Below are 22,287 nucleotides of genomic sequence, written 5' to 3'. Positions count from 1 at the left end.
GGCGTCGGTGGAAAAAACAAAACCAAGCATACATTTTCCTTTATCACTTGTATTTTTGTTTTACCAGAGACATTCGGGTTCCATAGCAAACAGAAAACAGAAAAAGATCACGCAATACCTTAAAATCTTAAGTATTTTGTAGTACCCAGGTCCTTATCCAAATTTATTATCATTAGTAGTCAAAGCTTCTAAAATTTAAAAGTTTACAAAAGAGGTCGCTGTGAAGTATAATTGTTCATTAAAAATGTAAAAACACGCCACTTGTTACTTTCGCTACTAAAGTTCAGTTAAGTGCTGAATCAATAAATGTTTCAGCACGTACCATTGGCGTTATATGCATATTTTTTTTCAACAGCTGAGCTGTGCCAACGTCTTCCGAGAAGGTGGGTAGAAAGTACATGTTTCTTATTACACATTCTTATGAAACGTCAGACTCAAATACGAACATATCACGAGGTTTAAAATTACGTACAGCGTAAATATGATCAAGGTTTTGTGTTCAATAACAACATACTCGATAATTATTAATTTGCACTAACGTTTTTTTTTTGTTACAGAGTCAGAATTTTTGAGAATCTGGTAGAAATATTATAGCTGTCTTCAATAATATAAGTTAAAATATTGTAAAAATAAAAGGCTAAAATTATTGGTTGGATTTTCAACTTATTTCTGTGATTCTTTATAAAATTTAACCCACATAATATATATGTTAAATACTTACTTCCATTTTGTCATTTTTGCAAATGGGCAACTCACCTTTTATTTTTATAAACGTATTTATGTTTGCAAAATTTGAACTCGGGTTACACGTGGTACAAACGAGTGAAAAGGTGGAACTAACAGTTCTTCCACAACGAATGGTTATTTCGTTTTACTGAATAAGCCAAAACGCCATAATAATTAGTCAAAGCTTAACCTGTTCAGTGCCGTAGACGAGATAATTCGTCCAAGCCGATCGGTAACACAGTGCCACGGACGAGTTAATTCGTTCTCAATAATACCCAACTTCAACGCTAGATGTCAGCACCATACATGCATTTGACCTACTTACGTATTCTTTCACTTTCGATCCAAAATGGCGTCACGAAAAAGGTACAAAGTGAAGAAGCATTGGAGTTGTATTGTAGCAGCTGAAATACTTGGCAGTCAACAGGTTAAAGTTTTAAAAATATATTTGTCAATAACAATAGGCGTAGACTAACCACGCTTTCTGTTATTGAAAGTTTTCCCTTGAACTATAGTTAAATACACGTACAGTGTAGGAGCCATAAATAATAAGTAAATGCAAGGAAATGGCCAATCTTTCGTAAGTAAATTACATTATTAAAAACAAAAAAGAAAGATAAATAGGTTGTATCAGTGCTCTAGTAATTGCTGTTGGCTCTAAACAGAGTTTCTACTATTTGTTTTTGATCGACCGTAAGTTTATCAATTTATGACTGTCAAATATTGCTCCAAATATTCTATATCCTCCAGTACAGCAAAGCTTGTGGGTTCCTGTTTCACCATATCAGCCACTCTATAAGCCTTAATGATATTCAATAGCACACTATGCCAGCCAAGCCAAGGTTGATAATGTTCCATAGGCTTTCTTCTACGTTTAGGTTTGGTGACATACTTGGAAACACAGTCTTACTCGAAGACAAATAAATCCCTGCCAAACAGGTCTCGTTCTTAAAAACAGGGTGTGATTGATAAGAATCCGTTCGCCAGCAGCCAGAATTCTACAAGTTTTAACTAGATCTTCAACGCAACTACTTGGCTGAGGTACACTCCATAGTGGAATTATCCTTCAACACACTTCACTATATACACTGCACGTTGACAGTTTTCTGGTTGACCATTCAACAAACTATTGTGGACTGTTGTCAAACAGTTTGGATTAACCTGTAAACAGGACTCGTCTCAAACCTTGAGCTTGGTTATTTCTCCTAGAGCAGCTTCACATCCATTGAAAATCACTTCATACTTATGTATATTTTACTGTTCTGGAGGTAACGTCACAGTTGTACTTACAGCCGAGTCATTGGTATTATACATTTAAGATACACACAAACACTTAATTGTGAAGTTATTTGGCTCCTAAATTTGAAAATACATTTTAAGGTTATAAGAAACGATAAACATCAAAATATACTACAAACCCGGCGGTTTACACACCCTCTGGTACTACATGATCTTTTGTTGTATTCTTGTAATATTTTTCCCATAATCGCTTCAATTTAAAAAATTATTCACAGAGGACAGAATAAAATATAACTTAGGAAGCACCAACGATTAGGAGAAGTTTTATTTACTAGGTTAACCGTCATCATTGAATGTCAAAGTTGAAAAGTCATGTTCCTGATAAATATATACTAGTCTTTGTTCCAAGGGAGGATAATGTACCTTTAGTACCTCCCCCTCCTCGGTTACGCCGCCTATACTATTCTTATTGTCTTTTAAAAGTTGTAATAACACGGTTCTGCAAGTAGGATTATTTTTGAGCTGAACATCATTTTAATATATAAAACTGTAATTAATGGATCATATCGTTTACAGATAGCCGATTTCTATAATGTAACCACTGCACCCAGAACGCGTTTCTTTGAAAAAGCTGTTTTCACGACAGCTTTCGAGCAGTGCTGTGTACTGATAAATAAATATACCTTTAATACAAAAAAGGCTAACGAACAAAATGCATATCAAAATAGGCTTCAATTAATTTTTTTTCTTACGGGATCTTTTACTTGCATAATGCTTTACAGATATTGTAACAGATTTACTGTTGTACATTTATTTTAGTGTCTATGTTTCTTTCAGTAGCTTTTTTCAAGCATGCGATGTATATTGTTGGATGTGTATTGTTCTCGAAATTTGTAGAAGGTTCTTGAGAGTACCAATAAACAATATTTGTTTTAGGAAAACGCTGGCTTATTCGAACATTGTTGAACGCTCTAAAAATTCGCCTCAAGCTATATAAATCAATGCGCCAAGAGACAATTATTAGTCAACTATAGTGAGCGTGCTATAGGCTTCGGAAATTATAATTGTTATTAACGCCTATTAATTGGAAAACTACAGAATCTGACTAGGAAACTTTATCGATTTCGAACATTACAAACCGTTTAACTTCAGACGTTATCATGTTTACGAGGACATTAAAAATCTTTGTCGGTAAAACTCAGCTTATAAGTGGCATTAAGCTAACCAATGGCTAGCTTAAGCGAGTTGTAATAATATCAACTCAGAATTAATATGCTCGTCGTGGACCTGGATCATTGGTAAACTATTCAGATCTGGACGATATAGAAGTCTTGTATATAAACCAATATTTTAAATAACTATTTGTAATTGCCGTTACTATAAATTTATTGTTTTTGTTTGCACCTTAAAACATATTTGTGTTAAGAAAGAAAATTGTATGTATTAATCATGTTGGCAAACATCATAAATTGGATACATATTAACAGTTAATTAGTTTTTAAATTAATATTTGCAGCTGTTTGAAATATTAATACGTAGCATACCTAACATGATAAATCGGAGACTTGTCCGAGATGAATTACACTATGTTATACAAATTTTGTTCCTGGATAGTATGTGTTATATCTCCATTGCTTATGTTGTAAAAGTACAGAAAATGGTCATTATTCCCTTCAAACTTTGCTTTTGTGACCTGGATAATAAAATTTAGAAATGAACCTATTTTACATGTAAAAACTGGCAAATTTGCACATTTTCATTTGCATGATGTCTGAATAAAACAACATGTGAATCAAGATTTACATGTATCTATACTAAAGTTATACAAAAATGAACAAAAATGTTTAGAAAGGAGTAGTTTCTCGAGATTTGTGACTGTAATCACTTTCACGTATTAGCTCCCAAATATAGTCTCCCACCACGATTTCGTTATACGCTCCCAGGTCACAAAAGTAAAGTTTGAAGAGAGAAATAGATCTCCGTTTACTTTAGACATAAGCAATTGGGAAATAACACTTTCTGCCCAGGAACAATAAAAAGTAAAAATTTTGTTACATAGTGTATTAATACGTAGCAACATTAAAGTGCAATACCTGATATTAACGTACTTTAAAACTGTTGCGCAGACCGTGTCGCCTTTAAAACCACATTATATATTTTACTTATCGTTTGATATGGAGGTCATAACAGAAAAAAGTAAAGAACTCATTTACAATGGACTGTTAACAGAGGCTCAGGTTCGTTCGTTTATTTATATTTGACTTTTGGCAGGAGATCTGGTTCGTGCATTTTATGCGTCAGGCAATTTCGTAAAGTTTTTTAAATAATTCATAGTTTTTTCGTTCATTGTGATAAAACAAACTGGTTAAACCTGAATAAATAATATAAAAACTGAATATCACTTGATTAAAAGGAATATTTAAAAATTAATTTCCTTATGCTGAGTAACAGCCAGTGAGAAAAAAAAAAAAAAACTGGGACTTTGAGCTTAAAATTAGAAAAAAAACTTATCTGTATTTAGTAAACCGTTTAAAAACTTATCTGTATTTATTAAACCGTTTAAAAACTTATCTTATTTATTAAACCGTTTAAAAAGAATCAACTTTTACCTTTAGCAGCCACTTTTATCTTTTTTCTTTTTGATGCACGGTATAACAGCGGTAAATTTATGGACTTACAGTGCTAAAATCCAAGGTTTGATTCCCCCGTGATAGACAACGTTGACAACCAAATGTGGCTCTTCTCTTAAACAAACAAATTTGATGGAAAAATTCCAGAAAAAATGAAAGAAAAAGCTACTTCAGTTCGTATTTCCTAATATAATATCAGATTAAATGTTATATGAGAAGGAAATGTTATTAACTTGGTTTTAACTTGTCGGAAGAAAAAAAAAGCGTGATTTACTTTTAACTTTATTTCTTGTGAAAGTATGCGTTTCTCGACCCATTATAAATGAAGGTAAATTTAAACATCACAAAATATTCACAGTTTTTACAGAAGAGATGTACCAGAATGGAGTTCAAGTATTAACAAATACTAAAAAAATAGGATTTGTTTGCCTTCAAGAAGTATCTGTTTATCCTAGAAATAAGCTAAAGTTTCCAAAGCTATTTTTGCACAGTTTTAGGAAGTTCTGATGATGTACCAGACTACCATTAAGCCTTATTTGATTAGAGATGCGTCTTTCGGCTCAAGTAAAGAAACAAACAAACACGACTAACCTAACTATTCAATAAATTTGGACGCGTTTATGTCAGTTAGAGAAATTAAAAATCTTAAATAATAAATCTTATAATCCAGCTGTGGAACCGGTCAGAGGAAGTTGACAAAGGTTTCCAAATGAGGTATCTATTCCTCCCCTGTTGGACACAACACTGGAAATTAGCTAAGTTGCTAATGTTCTAGCGATTATAACTACTTATGCAAGAAGTAGCAGAGGCAGAACAATGGATAGTAAAAATCTGATGGTAATTAAAATTTATTTGTTCTAGTTTTGAGCGGATTATTTACTTCTTTATAGATGGAGGATTTTGTCCATTTTGCTATATCGGTTGTCCTTGAAATGATAGCATAAATCAATGCAAGAAGTAAAGAAGCGGCAACGTGGTATAAAGTTCCCACTATGTTCCGCTGGTATGACAACAATAGAGACTTTTCAGGTTGTCTGCTAACAAACGCGTTTGAAAGTCTCTGTACTGTGTTATTGCAACCATCTTCGCATCTTCCTACTTGGCTCGTCAACAACGATACCAAAAAAGTAAGGATCTTCTTAGAAAATTGTTAATCTTTAATCTACAAACTGCAATTTCTTGAGTTTTATAATTATGTTAATTTATGCATAATGTTGGCAACAGTAATAACAAGAAAATACGAGATTCTCTTAACAGTTATTGTGCCCATACACGACGACGGGCGTCGCAATGTTTTCTTCTGAAGTCTGCGCGAAAGCCACATGGGAGAATTTGGTAGCGAAAGAACCTAATAAAACAGGATGAAGACCTCTGCCGGAAGAGGCACAAACCAAACTAAGGCACTCTTAGATACAGAATAGTAATTTGGACAGCTTTACTCCACAAATTGGAATGTTTATCTTCAACGGCTACTTATGCGCACAAGGGTCTTTAAGACTTGAGTATAGTCGTCTCTAATTTTGAGGTTCTAACCACAGGAAAGGCAGCTTGCCATAACATTTAATGTTAAACGAAGAATTTGTCCGTTTTTTGTTACTTTGTTCGTGGACATAATAAGAGAATTGACTGTTATTTCTATAATGTGCCCCACAGCAGAAGGTTCAAAGTGTGTTCAGTAACGTCACGTCTCCAGCCCTACAACAGTACTTTTAGTTCTGGGGGCGTTACCACTCTCAGAATGATGTTGACTGATTGCCACACACCCTGGATTTGTTCGAGTCTTAATTACAGTTTTTAACCTAGCTGGTTAGCCCACATGATGCATATCTTTGAAGTCAAGTATACCAAATTGTTCTTCCTCACAAAAATATTATGAGGGCCGCATGTGGACAGGTTTTTATAACTAAATAAAGTACTTTTTTCATTTTGTATAATAAATTACACAATTAATTAATCCTGGTGTGCAAAACTGACAGCGTCAAGTCATGTAGTTAATAACGGTAACTGTCGCAAGACAGGTCTGTTACGTAATAACGGGAGTTGAAACAAAACAGGTGTGATCCGCTAATAACGGGAGCTATAACAAGATAATTACTAAAGTCATGGAAAATAAATACAGTCAACATAAACGTGTTATCGTAATAAACAATATTTATTTAAAACAAATAATATTAACGACCACAGAGAACACATAGCTTTTACTGGAGAGTTAGAACTACTTCGATAATTTCTAGTTCCAAATGCCTGGCATGGCCAGGCGGTTAAAGCACTGGACTTGTAATCTGAGTATCGTTGGTTTGAATTCCAGTCACACCAAACATGCTCGCTCTTCCAGCCGTGGGGGGCGTTATAAAGTAACAGTCAATTCCACTATTCGTTGGTAAAAGAGTAGCCCAAGAGTTGGCGGTGGGTAGTGATGACTAGCTGCTTTCCCTCTTGCATTACACTGCTAAATTAGGAACGACTAGCGCAGATATCCTCGTGTAGCTTTGCGCAAAATTAAAAGAGAAACAAAACTCTAGTTCCAAATAATATTTCTCACGAGCGTGTTCCAGACTGAATAATTCTCACTTCAGCTACTCCAGAGCAATTAGCGCTTACACGCGTGACTGATCATTCAGCAATAAAAAACAAAGAGGTCATTATCTACAGAGATTACCTTACCATCAGTAGAAAAAACCTAACTTCACATATACCAACTATTTTTCCCACGAGAATACAAAAGGGGTGAATAACGCTGTACAATAGGTAGCTAAAGTGAAAGGAATTTAACATTCTTGACGAAGGTGGTATGAGAACCGCAAAAAACAATAAATTTGGAAAGGTTCAATATTAATACAAGGAGAAAGAACAAAAAGCACGTTCATATACCATATATGTATTTATTTACTAAATAGTAATATTGAAGTAATTTTTGCGGATGAAGAGATGGAGAATGACAAAACCATAGTATGACGAGTTGAATTAAATGATCCAAGTAAATATAACATTAAATATTATTTATGCATTCTTATCCCTAAAAAAGTATTAAAACAGTCTCGAGCGGTTGTTACGATTGGCTAAAATTAATAATTGTACAAACTAGGTTACAAAGATAATGTAAGTCTAGTCACCAGCCAAGAGGCAGGAATTAGGTGCTTCACAAAGACTGCTGTAAAAGTGAACAGCAGCTGATTAATTCGAGGGTGGCAGAAGTTTGAATAGTATTAGATATACATTTAAAAAAAAAAAAGGCTTAAAAGCACAAAACCGGAATTACCATCTGTTTAAAGTAAGTAAATTACGGGGGTTAAAAGATGGTGTGTCCAACGCAAATAATTCCAACTACTCACTAGAGTGTAAACTAGCCAATAGTACATGTAGTAGTAATTTGGTTTACTGTCACTTTTATAAAAATGCAGATTGTTCAACGGAAACACATTTCAAATCTTCAGACCCCTCTCGATCCTCAGCACATTACACTAACTGCTGAGCCACTTCTGTCTACGTCAATTGAAGAAAGGGTTGCAGAATTCTGTTTACCTCTCGATAAATAAACATTTCTCGTGTTTTTTTTGTTTTTGTTTTGCGTGTTTTTTTGTTGTTGTTCTTTTGTGAAAGAGCTTCGCAATGATACGTATCTGGAAATATTTTCCAAATTCTGAAAACTAGGTTATTGTGGTATGTAAGAGAAAAATACGTATATGTATAAACGGCTGATTTGAGTTGAGAATATTTTTATGTAGAGAAACGAACAAAGCCACACCAGCCGTTTTCACACGTATATTTTTTCTCAACAAGTGGGTTTTCTTGTCATCACTGGTATGTAAGAGAGTTTGACGGATTTTGTTTATTTCAGAATATCTGTGCAAAGCTATACAAGTGTCAGTCACCGCATAGCCGTCCCTAAATTTGAACTAACAGACTAGAAGAAAGACAGCTAGTCAGCAACATCCATCGTTAGCTTTGAGCTTTTCCATATTAGATATTGGTTTTGACCGTCACTTTTATAGCCTGCCCACAGCCCCCCAAAAGTATGGAGCGATATATTTGTGGCAATGGATTGAAAACCATGAATTCTATAATACACTTGTCATTAGAGTAAGAAAGGGCTACATATCAGTAGACAATCGCAAAAAGGGATTCTCAAATAGCGGGGTTGACTGTTATATTTATAAAGCGTTCACAGCTGAAAGCACGCAACATATTTAGCGGCATAGAAGCAGCAGTTGTAATCCTTTTATGCAGTATTAGAGTATATTAATCTATGTTTTAGTTTTTTGTTTGTTTTTTTGAATTTCAAGCAAAGCTACACGAGGGCTATCTATGTTACATGACATTTCCACAATAGTTTGAAGTACATGTTAATATGAAGATGTTTCAGTTGTAACATAGTGTTACATGACATTTCCACAATAGTTTGAAGTGTAATGTTAATATGAATACAGTTTTAATAAATTAAACTAATATTTTGCCTTTATTATGTTATAAGTTATGTAACGTGACAGGTGAATAGCTCATATTTGACTTATTATGATATAACCAGTGATTATATTTTATTTTAATATAATTTGGTTTGTTACTTAAACCAATTCAGCTTCCGTGATTATTATGTACAAATAAAACCTAAATACAGACTACATATAATTAAAAACAAGTCTGTTTGAACATTACATGTACAATGAATGTTGTATTATACTTATTTTTTCATGATATAAATTTAAATTGGCCTTAAGATTTTGGCCAGCAATGTGTATATATATATATATATATATATATATATATGTTTTGATGCAAAAGAATATTGAGTTTTCTCTTTCTAATAGGACTATCTTCTTGGATGCACATCATCACAGAAAGGTGCTGAAATGGATGATGAAGGCAAAGCTACTCTAATTGAAGTAATTGGTTTTAAGTACTTCTAGAACTTTCAAGGGCATAATAATTTATGCTGTGTGCTTAATTCAAAACAACAACAAGAAATTAAAGAGTCTAAACATTGTATTAGGTTATAGTAACATTTGTCATAACTAAATGAACAAATAGATTGCCTAAATTCATGATGACAAGAAAACCCACTTGCAGAGAAAATTATACATTTAGAAACGGCTTGTATGGGTAGAGAAAGCACTAGTAGAGGAGCAAACAACGTTTCAACCTTTTTTTGGTCATCGTCAGGTTCATGATGACTGAAGAAGGTTGAAATTTTATTCGCTCCTCTACTAGTGCTTTCTCTACCCATACCAGCCGTTTATAAATATATAAGATTGTCTAAATGTTGTCACGTAATCCTTTATTTGAAATATACTCTTAAGTGCATATTAAATATTGGTATAATATTTGTTATCACTCTAAAAGTTGACTTTTTTTAGAAAATAAATTGATTAATATTTGTGAAGTTCATGAAAACAATTACCAGGTCCTTTTACAATATATGTAATAATAAAGTTTAGTACTGTAAATTATATGCAGAGTATACAAACTTTTTATTAACAGGAAGTTATTTTGTTCTTTTAGGAATTTTTCTCAGCAACAAGAATAGCGGTTCCAGAAATGGAAGGCAATTTATACTTAAAACATGATGGAATAAAGGCTTGGAAAAAGTACTTTTTTGTCCTCCGTGCATCAGGCTTGTATTATAATCCAAAAGGAAAGTCAAAGGTAGTCCATTTTTTGAGAGGAGCCTTCATTACAAGTAAAAAGTTCAGATTTAATCATAATTGTTAATGTTTTGAACTTGTATTGCTGAATTTCATATGATACATTCAGAAATATTGAAAAATCTTCTAGTAAGGAAAACATAATGATAATAACTTTTAGCTCTTGGAAAAAGAGAGCACTCAATTGAAAGTTTTGAGTGTCAGTCACTTATCAGGGAATCATATTATGATACTAAGTCCCAATTTGCATAGGCCTTCTAATAATATACACAAAATTAACACTTTGGAGAAGCCAAGGGCTCATCTGTTGCACAATTGAAATTCATGAACCAGATATTTGAGGTCCCTACAAGTGAACAACTAAGCCTCTCCCCCCCCTGTCCCTTACTGTAATATTTTATTCATGCATATTAATGTTGCTTACATAACCTTATTAGGATTGGATTTAGGTGACACTATTCTTGCTCTATAGTCTTCTAAGGCCTGCATCTGTCATTGATGGGTGTAACCAATTGTACTTTGTTTGTCAAATAATGTCAGCTCACGATTTTCAAGTTAATTGTCTCTCTTGTTTGTTTCTTGGAACTTTTCTTGTAAAGGTCACTACAATCAGTATACAAATTTGGGGCCCTTAAGGCATAAACGTTTTCCTAATACTGACCATCTATGTCAAATTGTCACATATAGAGCAAAGTGATTAATCAATTAGATTGATTACCGTCCTGTAAAATAATTGATTGATCAAACTATGATTAAATTACTTAATATCTCAAACATTTTTTGTCAAAATTATCAATATTTTCAATTATTCCAATTATCCAAGTCTGATGTGACAAACTCAATCAGGTAAATGTAATTGCTTAATGAAACTTACGATTCATCAGTTATCATATTCCACTAATTGCAGAGTTCTAATTACAGAATTATTAGTGTTGGTATTCTTTTAAATAAAATAGTACAATATTTGTTTATGTTGCTCTTTGTTCCATTGTGTGTTACACTTGTTTTATGATCAGTCAAAACTAATTTTTGAAATTTAATATATTCAGTTTTTACATTGTACAGAAAATAGCATATTTTAAATTGTTTTAAAAAATTTTTTGTTAATTTATGTAGCTTTCCAAGGATTTGGTGTGCCTCACTGGGTTTGGTGTAAATAACATCTATAAAGGATTTGGCTGGAGGAAAAAGTACAAGGCTCCCACTGATTTTTGCTTTGCCATAAAGGTACAAAAGTTCTCTTTTCCTAAGAATGAAAATAATTTTATGCTTAGTTACAAGAATGAACATGTTCAGACCATGAACTTGTACTTATTAAGATGATGAATCTATTATTTCATAGGTTCAAGGCTACATAAAAATCTTAACAAAACCATTCATTTGAGAGTATAATCAGATTAAAGTGTTAAAAAGATTTTGCAAGCATTTACCATAGGTTGTTTTTTGTTTGAGTGAGAGCTTCAAATTCCCATCAGAATAAGTCTACTTCACAGGTGCTACAAAATGTATGTTGATTTCTACAAAATATCATTTATAAATTGCATTCTAGAGGTTTCAAACATCTAACATGTTCATGGGAAGACAAAAAAAATGAATTTTTCACTTAACATTGACAAACACATTAATATAGGTTCAGTGTCTAAAACAATTTGATTTTTCAGTTAATCCTGTGAATTTTCTTCTAATTCACTGCTTAGCATCCAGAAATTCAAGTAAAATGCTGCAGGAGCATTAAATTTTGTGTGCTGAAGACCTACATACATTAAAGCTCTGGACAACTGGAATACGCATAGCCAAGGTAGGAAAAAGAACTCCAGATTAATATTTTAGCTATAAGAAAGCAAAATACTTTTTAAAATGTGTTAATCATTAAGCAAAACGTTTGTCTCATGATCCATATTATAATCTACAATATAAATAAGTGGTTATTTAGGTCAGTGCTCATAAATGGATGTTTTGGAGAGGTAGTTTTACAGTTTTTGAGAAATTTTCACTTAAATATGGAGTATGGTCACCATGAACTACCAATGGTGTTGTATGTGTAAAATCAGTTTTTATCTTGTACAAGTATGATAAACTGCAGTGTCTGTTTCTGTTTGAAAAGCTGTGCATGCAGACAAAGTTCAACATTCACTTTCTAAGTGATAAGTGATGGGAAAAAAGCATGATTAATGTTGATACTAACTTATTTTCCAATCAGGATATTCTACAGTAAGTTGTGAGGAATTAATCATACTGTTGTTCATATTTCTAATGTGACATAACTGAAGTAATAAAAATTTAAATTTACTGTATGTTATTGTTGAGCATCTCTTAGTATGACATAAAATGATCAAAAATTTTTTATTTTGAGCAGACTAAATATATGACCTACATGCTTGAATTCTTGGTTTGAAAGAACAAGTTGACTTCTGAACACTTTTAAGTGGTTAAGAAAGCCACTAGGGGACATTGTGAGCTTTGGATTGGTTATTTGTATGTGATATATTGTAGTAAGGGACTGTTTCTGAAAATGGAAAGAGGTGAACAGGGCCATTGTGTTTGATTCATTACATAAGCCATACCATAGCAAATAGAAAAGATGCCAGGTTCTTATTCTATATTCTAGCTTTAAAATAATGGTAACATGAGTTCCTAATTCATATGAAACTACAGACATTGTATTTGGACATCACAAACACACAATTTGAACATACCATGTGTCATACAAAAATTAATACTTAGGTGGGTTCTTTTAATATTTACTTTTAAACTTAGAAATTAACTATTATATAATACTAACATTTAAATTATGGTCCACAATTTGATGCCAAACTTATAGACATTTCATGAAATTTTGAGTCCAAGTCAATAAATGCAAATGATATGGCTTGACCCTTGACCTATTGTAAATGGGTTAACTTTAATTTTTCTCATCGCTTGGGCTTGGGTACTTTTGCTTGTAATGTTGTAAGGTACCCTTTACCACCTGTTTAGAGATTTTTGCAGAATGCCTGTGGAGTGATGTGATGGGATCTAAAAAGCAGCTTGTGCCAAATAGATGGTATTGTCGATCAGAGGGTGTGCAAGCTGCTCTATTTCATCAATTCATTTTTCAAATAATGTTTTAATTAGTGTAAAATGGTGAGGACACAAATATCATCCATCGGACAAAGATGGTTTGGCCTGGCATGGCTAAGTGTGTTAAGGTGTTTGACTCGTAATCTGAGGGTCGCAGGTTTGCATCCCGGTCATGCCAAACATGCTCGCCCTTTCAGAAGTGGGGGTGTTATAATGTGACGGTCAATTCCACTATTCGTTGGTAAAAGAGTAGCCCAAGAGTTGGTGGTGGGTGGTGATGACTAGCTGCCTTCCCTCTAGTCTTACACTACTAAATTAGGAATGGCAAGCATAGCTAGCCCTTGAGTAGCTTTGTGCAAAATTCAAAAACAAACAAAGAGATTTAAGTCAATCTTGTATAGCATTACTGGTACCAAAATGCTATTTTTACATTTGTTTGATCTTGAAGCCAAAGGAAACAACAATAGCTGCAGTTTATGCAATTCTTATCACACATATTTGGTGTATAGGTTTTCAATGCTTTTTCCACCTTTCAGCATTTAAACTGTAACTTAGATGCTTTTGATGTCAAACTATGGTTCATGAACAACTTACAGAACTTTTAACTTTTTAATGTACTTCAAAGGAACAATTAAGATTATATTATGTGATATCAAATTGAATGATCAACCACTTGAACCTCTGATGATGTGGTGAATAATCAGATGCCTGATTTACATAAAAAATTAACTGAAAAGGTATTTGATATTATTTTATTAATAGTGGATATGCATCATCTTAACTATACCATTACAAATCCATACTATCTTTTAATTATTTTTTTGTTATATAAATATGATTTACTTTAAGTCTTTTAATAAGAGCAGTCTTAATTGGAAAACTGGTTAATTCAAACAACTTTGAGTCTATAAGTGAAAGAGAGCTTGCTGTACAAGTTAGTCAAGTTCAAGGGTTCCTTGTATTTTTAAATAGGAAAATGATTAAATAATAATTTTGATTGTGTTTAATGTAAAATTGGTCTTCACAAGATGTAATAATTATATTTTACTTAGTAGGATTTTCCAAATGAAGCAAATATTTAATATCTCTGATAAGGATAGATCCTGGTTTAACAAGTACTTGATATGAATGCCTTCAGTTAAAAAACACCCAAAAAACTGCCGTGAATGTAATATTTATGAGCATATAAAAAGTATTTGGGTTATGGCTTATAAGCATCATTAATTAGAATTAACAATACAGATTTAACTTTCTAACACCCTGTTTTTCATAATTTAAAAAAGAAAGCACAAGGTTAAAAGCGTTTTAAGCCTGATATATTGTGCTAATCATAATAATAAAAAGTTCATTATTATCCCTTAATATAACATATTATCATCACACTTTATTGATGATTGATTAATTTCTTGTAGTATGGCCACCAACTGAAAGAAAATTATGATAACGTATTAAGAGACATCGATGAAGAAGACTTGGATACATTAGCCAATGCACGTAGCTTTTCTGTCAGTTCCATGGCAAAGACGTTGTCTGTTAATTCTGGTGGAGTGGAAATACTTGACCAACAGGATCATAGAGGCACAGAACAGAAGAGTGTCTCTCGCTCATTGTTAAAAAATCACAGTGAGCTGCGGCATAGTCAAGATTCTGATTTGACAGCAAGTCACTCATCTTTTGATCGCAGCCAGAAACGAAGCTCAATCATTCGGCGAGACTCTACCAAGTCTAGTGCCAGCAGTAGTAGTAGTGGCTGTTCCAGTGTAAGCACTCCTACAAACGACCAAATCGCATTTGAGGCAGATTTTCCTGTTGGGACCATTAAACGCAAACCTAATATGGCACCAAAGATCCCTCTTACTAGTACTACACGTACAATAGCAAAACAGTCTATGTCTGATGACTCCCGTAATAATGTTGTCAGTTTAGATACAGTGAAAGAAAGCAACAAAGATATCAATGCTTCATCAAACAGCAACACTCTGGGTCGAAACTCTGCAACTCGATTAAGTTTGCGACGATCTCATACAGAAGATAAAATTAATGTAAATGGTGTAGCAAAGATTTTTCAGAGAAAACATTCCGTTGACTCAGGAACCTTAACAAGGCAGATAGAAGAACTTCAGGTAATTGCTAATGGCACTTCTAACATTGAAACTGCTTCTACAGACAGTCGGACAGTAACACCAGTTAATAGTGTCGGTGACATTGATGACCTTCCTCTCCCTCCCCCTCCTCCAGAACTTGAAACTAGAGAAGAAATATTCCACAGGGGTGTGCTGCCACCCCCTCCTCCAGAAGCTTTTAGTAGTACCCTTACTTTAGATTCTTTACCACTACCACCTCCATCCCTTCAGTTAGATGATCAATGTAGTTGGCCTAGCACTTGTAGCCTAAACTCCTTGCCCCCTCTACCAAATGAAGTTATGCATAGTCCAACAAAATTAGAGGAAAACAGGTTGTTGCAAGGGAATTCATGTATAACAAATCAGAATGAAATCAAGACACCACAGAATGCACCAGTTGTGCCTCCGAAACCAAAAAAACAAGACAAAGAACGTAGGTCAGCAGAAGCAGATAGTCCATCCAGATTTTCACCCCAACTACTGACAGACAAAAACCAAAGTCAGAGCAATACATCTCCTCGGTCAGCTCAGAAACCACTACAGAAAATGGATTCTTCTTCAGTCAATTGTTATGGAACTTCACCAAGATCAGGAGTTCAACACAAGTCTCCAGCGCATCCGAACAGTCCCAAGCATGGATCTCTAAAGAGAGGTATATCTTTTTCTCAGTCACCAATGGACAATAATCGCAATGTTCACTTTGCAATGGCTTCAAGCCCTAGCCAACCACAATTCTCAACTTCAGATGCTACCACACCTAACATCTATCAAAAACCAAATCCTCCCAAAAGAAACGAGACTACAAAACTCTCACATCAAACCCATGTTTTGCATAGCTCTTCTTCGGGCAGTAGTTGTAGTGGACAAGAACATCAGCAGTCAAATGCTATTCCTCCAGAGTTCTTTCTACGTGACCTTCAACGTGTCATGGAAAAGAAATGGAAGGTTGCACAGCAGCTATCAGTTGATCTCACAGCAACACCACACCAAATAATGGGTTTCAGAGACCCATGTTTCTTACCTCCAGAAGGATCAGTTATTACTCACTCTGCTCTTCATTCTCCCCCAACCTCCTATTCAAAACAAAGGCATCATAATCACTCACAGAAATCATTAGATGGACATTCAAGACAAACAACCCAGGCAAAAAAGAAACCTCCCCCACCTCCACCTAAACGAAGTGAAACCACACATCTCACAGTAAATATTACTTAAAACTATTTGAAGCATCCTGATTGTTTTATGTGTTGCAGCATAGTGCTGCTGGAAAGCATAAGATTTGTTTTAAAAGGGGGGAACTGTCTGTGAAAGATCGAACTTCTAGATGGTGCTATGACAATTACTACAAGTTGTTTGACAGACTAGTAGTTTCATAAAAATGTAAGAAATTTTACAGGAAATTTCTGTTGTTATGCAGGTTCCAAGAATTGTAATGAAAAAGGTATTTCAGACAAACTTTGGACAAGTGAGATAAGAATATTCAAAAAGTAGCTATTTCTGATTCTTTTAAATATAATTTCTGTTTAACAGAATTATTCTTTCACTATAACAATATCATGTATGTGTTTTGTTGTATTTTTAATTTAAACAAAGAGAAGTTTTTGGTAACTATAATTTTGAAACATAGAAGTGAATTAAAGAGAGCACTGAGATATACATAACATTATAAACTCGACTTTGTATCTTTAAAGAGAGAGAAATCGAATTGAGTTGGTCACAAATACTTTATGGCAGTCTACATAGCAATGTAACTGTTAATTTATTGGTAAAGAAAGCACCTGTGTATTTTCTGTACTTACTTATCAGGAAGTTGTTCTAGTATCCAAAGAATCATTTAAATATATTATTATTTTCAAAAATTTCAGTTTTGATTGGTTAATTGGTTTGAAAATTATTGTTTATTATCATAATATTTTAATATGCAGCATAAAAATTACGTTTTTTTATGTGTTTTGCCACAAGGTGCAAGATAAAGTTCTTTTATATATAATTAAATTTAGTTATTTTTCAAATTTGTAGCATATGAAAGATTGAGGTAATTAAAGGGTAATTTTAGTGTTATATACTCAAATTATAATTGTTTTCAGAACATCAGAGTTTCAGTAGTTTATATACAAGTGTTTGTGTTGTACCTTTGCCTTAAGAGTAAATAAGCTCTACAAGAAATGCACATGTTCCTTGAACACTACCAGTGTTTATCAAAAATTACTTGTGCTACACTACATCTTGATCTCTACAGGTTCAGGTCATGTTTTATTATTCTGTTAATCATGAGGAGAGTTTATTTGTGTTTAAGAATAGCATCACTAAATAATTAGAACAATACATGAGCAGGAGTTTAACATCTTAAATAAAACTTAGTCTTATTGTTCCATTTCTCTGTACTGAAAGAACAATTATAAAAGTTGACTTTCATAAAATCATCTGGTTATTTTCCCTGCAGGAATTGATGAATAAATCCATGTACAAACCATCTGATTAAGCTGGGCATGATGAGTAGTTGATAACTACTCATTCAAAATTATCTAATCCTATATCAACTACTTAAAACTATCTGGCCAGACAGAGCCTTGTGCAGTAGATATTTGTGCGTTTTTTTCTTCTTATGTTATTGTGGAAGTAGTTATACTTGATACAATTAACTACTACGTTTGTAAAATGTTTTCTCCCATGACTCAGTAACAGTGTCGAGTAGCTTAACCCTTTAGTTATAATTGTTTGATACAGTCTGTCTACTTAAATAACGTTATTGTTTTGATTTTTTTTCAATAATGATCATTAATTTCCTAAGTGCCCTATGTAAACATTTCACAGAACCTTCATGGAACTTTTACCTGTTTATTAATTTCATAATTACATTCAGGTTCCTCAGATGCTGAAAAATGTTTTCAAGAGATATTATATTGTAAAAGAAATCAGTTTTTTCAAACTAAAAGCAGTTTTGTAATAAACCTGTAACTCTCAAAAAAGCATAAAATGTATGCTTTAATTAATATATACACCTACATATTCTCCGGGGTGTCATACACCAATAAGACACTTTCCTGCTTCATCAAAATTTCACCATTTTTAAACATTTCCATACTAACATCCCTATGCTCAACTCTTCACTCTTATCTTTCTTTGCTAAATCTTGAAATTATTGAACTTACTCTGAATGAAAATGTCAAGTTTCCAATGTGGATCTTTGGGGTTAAGGTAGACAGTAATAATAATACAGATTTAAATATGACATAACTAACTGTTGCTTGGAACTAACTTTAAAGGGATTCAAGTAATTTTTTTTTGTATTTTAAGTTATGTCAGATCTAATTCCAATGAGAGAAAAAACATTAGAGTCAAGAAGGAAAGGCTCCCACTTTTTAGAAGGTGTATCACTTTCCTATAGTCAGTTTTGTACTGTTTTATTGTCTTTTTTTTAATCAACATTTTTGTATGAACATTTTATTTTTTAAAAACTGTGGTTGCCTATTGCTATGGTAAAAGATATTTATTCAAAATATGCAAAAGTATGATGACATTCTTTATGATGTGTATACCAGATAATTCCCTCCTTTAAAAATAAAAACTGTTTGTCTGATTGTATTTAGCAAATATTCTACACAACTTAAAGAATTAGGCTTCAAGTTAACTGACACATTATTAGGTACGAAAACCTTAGAAGAGTGAATTTTATGTTACTGGATTATATATAATACACTTAACTGATTTACAGTGGAGAATTTAGAAACTAGCATAAGTACTTTGTAGTTGGGATAGTTTCTTGTAACAAAGTTAAAAAAGTATGTGCAGATTGTATTTTACTTGTAATTCATATGTATAGTATTGTAGATATTATAAATAATTGTTTAGAAAGCTTTCTGTGAAAATAACCATATTCATTAACAAAACCTTTCACGTTATAAATAATATGTTGATGTCTAGAAATCCACTCAACTTGCGTCCCTTTCTGGTTTAAGACACGCCAGGTTCTAACACAAAACAGTGGTGTTAATGAAGCAGCTGACTGAATGTATGTTGTCTAAATGTGAAAATAATAAAACTCCCAACATTTTATGATTTGTTCTTGATTGTACTGACTCTTCCTGCTTTGTTAGCTTATTGGTCATGCCGAAGACCACAGTTAAGTGTACCAAAGGCTGGGGATGTCTGAAAAGAGTGATGGTCAAACCCTGTAATTAAATTTAACATGAATAACCCATGAGGTAGAAGTGGATGTTGTTTTGTTGACTTTGGATTAAAAAATTTTGAGGGCTAGCAGAGATGGCCCAGATCTAGCTTTGTTCAAAATTCAACAAAAATGTAAAATTAAATAAATTTTGTAAGAAAAATTAAGAATCTATGGTGTGGAACAGAGTATTTACACTAGAATTTACTATTATTTAGAATGCAGCAGTATACAATTGCTGTTCTGTTGCAGTGAAGATATAAATAATTAAAATAAATGGATTTAACATAGGGTTGATAATGAACCATAATCACAAATTCAATGGCAAGAAGATGTAAATTATATATATTCCATTCATAACTAGACAAGGTATGAGCATGGACACACTTTAAGACTACATAATTACCTGAGTATGCACCAGTCCATTATAAATTTTCGTTGCAAGAGTAAGCAGCCTGTGTTTGATGTGATTAACAAAAACCTTAAAGAGATAAAACTTATATTAATATCTGAATAGTTAATACATTAAGAACAAAAAAAGCTTAATTTGTAATATCCTATACATCAAATTTTGTAGAGATTAGAAAATTGAACTATTCAAAGCCTCAGTGAGTATAGGGAGAGATTGAGCTTGGAGAAATACATTTTATTTTTCATATGCAAGATTCTTCCAAATAAGTAAAAAAATTTCTGAATCAGTGAAAATGTTTTAAAATATTCCGTTGTTCCACACAATAACAAAATACAATTTAAATTACTTGCTGTGCACTACAAAATTGTAACCCATACAAATAAGTTTCACACAATAACCACTACACATATACAAATACACTAAAAGTTACAAACAACAATGTTTAGAACTTGCCAAAAGACTGTAGTTTTCTTTTATTTTGGCTGACAAAGTCAATCAAGTGCATAGACAAACTTAAACAAAAAATTGTTGTCAGTGTTTTTTGTGTATGTGTGTGTGGGGTATTTGATCCCATTTAATTATGGAGGTATACCCCTAGACCCCCCACCCTCCAATTATGAGTCTTGCAAATAAATGTAATGCTCATAATGAAGAATTACATTTCACTTGGTTGTCATGTTGAAATTGTTACTGTAAGTATCTTACTGTTATTGTTTATTTAATAGTTCAAAGTTAAATAGTAATTTTTTTTATACTGGCATTGCAATTCTGAGACACTAGTTTCCAACAGCCTAGCATTAAGGAAATGTTCTATAAAACAACTTTAACATGATAATTGCTGTTAATCCTGTTTGGTGGTGAAAAATCCTAAGTTAATAAAGTATTGCAGATTTGTAAAAGCTAACAAAAGTGAGAACATTACGTTTGACTACATATTTGTCCTTAATAGATAGATTTGATAATAATAATATTTTGCATAGTTTTGGCTACAATAAGTTAACCTAAATGATTAGTTCTAGTAGTTATTGAAAGGCCTCTGATAGCAACATGTGGCAGACACAAGTTAGATGTGGTATCTTTTTTTTTGTTTCACCACTACTGAGTACAAGTCTATACAGATGTAAAACACTAACACCTTCAGATAAACTTAATCTGGTTTTATTATTCCAAGTCCCATATTTTTCCACACATTGCTTTAATGCAATAAAATTGTAATTTTTAATTATAATGAAACAATCAGCATACACTTAGGGCAAATGCTGAATTACTTGACTATATTTTCCACAGGTGTCTACATGTAACAATACTTTTCAGAGTGTCAACTGCTACAATGTTAACACATTAGTTTCTAAGTAAATCTTTTAAATAAATTGCATTATCTAACAATACATAAATCTAGTAACTTAATATAGAACAAACCTTTTTTTAAGGCAGTAACTGTGAGTAACATACAACTGATTACATCCAAAACAGAAGGGAGGGATCATGGTACACTAAAGTACTGGCTATATTTGGCTATCCCCTCAAGAGAATTCAGTCATGATGTTACTAGGTTATTCCATCAAGCAAGTCTTTCAGTTTCTTAGTTCAAAAGCAGTTGATTGCAGCTAGTCTAGGAATGATAAGAGAAAATGTAGAGACTGTGGTTACAAAAGAGAACCCTCCGACTCCAGAGATAAACGTTAGCCAAATAACAAAGTATTGTGAAGAAGAAAATAAGCAATGGTTAAAATGAACAAATATTTGCAAATCAAACATTCACAAGCTTCCAACTGTACCTGAAAATTAAAGGTTGCTCTCCTATAATAAATAGTTAAAAAGGCTGGAACCACCTACCTGTCCAATCCCCCTGTTATAGTTACAGTAGACATTTGTGGCTTTGCAACCCAGTGCTGAACTTGTGTATGGTGGAATGTGTAGTCTAAGTTTCATCTTATTGTCTCTTGTAAATATTGTTGTAATGGTTTTGTCACAACAACAATGGAGACAGTAGTTTGTTCTAAAGGTAGATGGAATCTGCAACACTGTTCTTTTTCAATATGGAGTTGCTGTAAGGAGTTGCTCATAACTTTATTATTCTGTAGGATATCAGTAAGAAGTCAACAGATCAAGTTATCTTTTCAAACGTACTTCTACTTCTGGAAATCAAAGCATCAACTGAAGGGAACAATGTAACAACTTTATGTTGCATTATATACACACACAAAATATTCAAGATGCACAATGACTGTCTAGGTTCTTTTTATTTAAATTCTCTGAAAAGTTGATGGATTACAATGATTCAACAAAC

The 22,287-nt window shown here is 32.9% G+C and overlaps 1 protein-coding gene and 1 pseudogene across 2 annotated transcripts in view; one reads left to right on the top strand and one right to left on the bottom strand.

Annotated features, from left to right (window-relative positions):
* Positions 1-19,750, top strand: part of LOC143247896 (uncharacterized) — a 29,205-nt pseudogene extending 9,455 nt beyond the window's left edge. Inside the window, exons 3-7 of the transcript XR_013026739.1 lie at positions 9,401-9,475; positions 10,092-10,235; positions 11,351-11,461; positions 11,932-12,032; positions 14,707-19,750. The product of XR_013026739.1 is annotated as an uncharacterized LOC143247896 (transcript). The remainder of the gene's footprint in view (positions 1-9,400; positions 9,476-10,091; positions 10,236-11,350; positions 11,462-11,931; positions 12,033-14,706) is intronic.
* LOC143246002 (uncharacterized) overlaps positions 1-22,287 on the bottom strand; it is a 63,334-nt gene that overhangs the window by 6,576 nt on the left and 34,471 nt on the right. The window lies entirely within an intron of this gene.

The sequence above is a fragment of the Tachypleus tridentatus genome, chromosome 3, assembly GCF_004210375.1.
Source record: "Tachypleus tridentatus isolate NWPU-2018 chromosome 3, ASM421037v1, whole genome shotgun sequence".
NCBI classification, from domain to species: Eukaryota; Metazoa; Arthropoda; class Merostomata; order Xiphosura; family Limulidae; genus Tachypleus; species Tachypleus tridentatus.
The sequence above is the reverse complement of the archived record's forward strand: the minus strand, read 5'-3'. Positions and strand labels throughout refer to the sequence as shown.